The sequence below is a fragment of the Microtus ochrogaster genome, chromosome 8 (genome assembly GCF_000317375.1).
Source record: "Microtus ochrogaster isolate Prairie Vole_2 chromosome 8, MicOch1.0, whole genome shotgun sequence".
In the NCBI taxonomy this organism is placed as follows: Eukaryota; Metazoa; Chordata; class Mammalia; order Rodentia; family Cricetidae; genus Microtus; species Microtus ochrogaster.
This window is the reverse complement of record NC_022015.1, coordinates 33,637,006-33,639,401: the sequence shown is the minus strand read 5'-3', so window position 1 is coordinate 33,639,401 and position 2,396 is coordinate 33,637,006.

Here is a 2,396-nt window from a genome sequence, read left to right as displayed (position 1 = left end):
TCCGCCTGCCTCTGCCTCCCGAGTGCTGGGATTAAAGGCGTGCGCCACCACCGCCCGGCTCTCTCTTTCTTTCTTACATTCCAATCTCAGTTCCCCTTCCCTCCTCTCCTCTTGTTCCCCCTTTCTCTCCACCCCACCCCTCATCTGCTCCTCAGAGAGGGTAAGGCCTTCCCTGGGAAGTCAACTAATTTCTGTCCCTTTACCTCATTGAGGCAGAACCAAGCCCCCCTCCCCCACTGTACCTAGGCTGAACAAGGTCTCTCTCCATAGACAGTGGGCTCCACAAAATCAGTTCATGCATTAGGTTAGCTCCTGGTCCCATTGACAATGTCCCCCACAGACTGCCCAAGCCACACCATTGTCACCTGCATTCAGGAACCTAGTTCAGTCCTACGCAGGTTCCCTGCTGTCGGTCCAGAGTCAGTGAGCTCCCACTAGCTTGGGTCCCCTGATTCTGTGGGTATCCCCATCATGGTCTTGATCCCTTTGCTCATATTTATTGCTCATCCCTCACTTCGATTATACTCTGGGGGCTCAGCCCAGTGGTTAACTGTGGCTCTCTGCATCTGCTTTCATCTGTTTCTGGAGGAGGGTTCTAGCTTCTGGGGTTGTGGACTGTAGGCTGGCTTTATGTCTGGTATCCACTAATGAGTGAGTGCATACTGTATTTGCCTTCCTGGGTCTGGGTTACCTCACTCAGGATGCCTTTTTCTAGTTCTGTCCATTTTCCTGAAAGTTTAATTGTGTCATTTTTTTTTTTTACCACTGAGTAGTACTCCATTGTGTAAATGTATCACATTTTCTTTATCCATTCTTTGATTGAGGGGCATCTAAGTTGTTTCTAGATCCTGGCTATTATAAATAGTGCTTTATGAACACAGTTGAGCATATGTCCTTGTGGTGTGAGTGTGCTTCCTTTGGGCATATGCCCAAGAGTGGTATTGCTGGGTCTTGAGGAAGGTTGTTTACTAATTTTCTGAGAAATCACCATACTGATACCCAAAGGGGCTGTACCAGCTTGCGCTCCCACAGCAATGGAGGAGTGTTCCCCTTACCCCACATCCTCTCCAGCATAAGCTGTCATCAGTGTTTTTGATCTTAGCCATTCTGACAAGTGTATCTCAGGTATATCATCTGTAAGATGGAATCTCAGAGTTGTTTTGCTTTGTGTTTCCCTAATGACTAAGGATGCTGAGCATTTCCTTAAGTGTCTTTCGGCCATTAGAGATCCCTCTGGTGAGAATTCTCTGTTTAGATCTGTACTCCATCTTTTAAATTGGATTTCTTTTGTAGTTTGCTGTCTAGTTTCTTGAGTTCTTGTTTGTTTTGAAGATCAGCCCTCTGTCAGATGTGGGGTTGGTGAAGATTTTTTCCCATTCTGTAGTCAGCCATTTTGACTTACTGTGTTCTTTGCTTTTCAGAAGCTTCTCAGTTTCAGGAGGTCCCATTTATTAATTGTTTCTCTCAGTGTCTGTGCTACTGGTATTATAGTTAGGAAGTGGTCTCCTGTGCCAGTGAGTTCAAGGCTACTTCCCACTTTCTCTTCTATGAGATTCAGTGTAGATGGATTTATGTTGAGGTCTTTGATCCATCTGGACTTGAGTTTTGTGCATGGAGATAGATATGGTTCTATTTGTATTCTTCTACATGTCGACATTCAATTATGCCAGCACCATTTTTTGAAGATGCTTTCTATTTTCCATTTTATATTTTTAGCTTCTTTGTCAAAAATCAGGTATTCATAGGTGTGTGGGTTAATATCAAGGTCTTCTATTCAATTCCACCTGTCTGTTTTTATACCAATGCCAAGTTGGTTTTCATTACTATAGTTGTATAGCAGAGTTTGAAGTCAGGGATGGTGATGCCTCCAAATGCTCCTTTATTGTACTGGGTTGTTTTGGATATCTTTGGTTTTTTGTTTTTCCATATAAAGTTGAGTATTCTTCTTTTGAGGTCTGTGAAGAATTGTGCTGGAATTTTGATGGGCATTGCATTGAATCTGTTGATTGCTTTTGGTAAAATTGCCATCTTTACTATGTTAATGGAAGCATAAGTATGGGAAATTTTCCCATTTTCTGATATCTTCTTCAATTTTGCTCTTCAAAGAGTTAAAAGTCTTTCACTTGTTTGGTTAGAGTTACCTCATGATATTTTATGTTGTTTGTGGCTATTATAAAGAGTGATGCTTCTCTGACTTCTTTCTAAGCTTCTTTATTATTTGTATATAGGAGGGCTACTGATTTTATTTTGAGTTGATCTTGTATCCTGACACATTACTGAAGGTGTTTATCAGCTGTAGGAGTTCTCTGGTAGAATTTTTTGGGTCACTTATGTATAATATCATATCATCAGCAAATAGTGAGAGTTTGACTTCTTACTTTCCAATTTGTATCCCC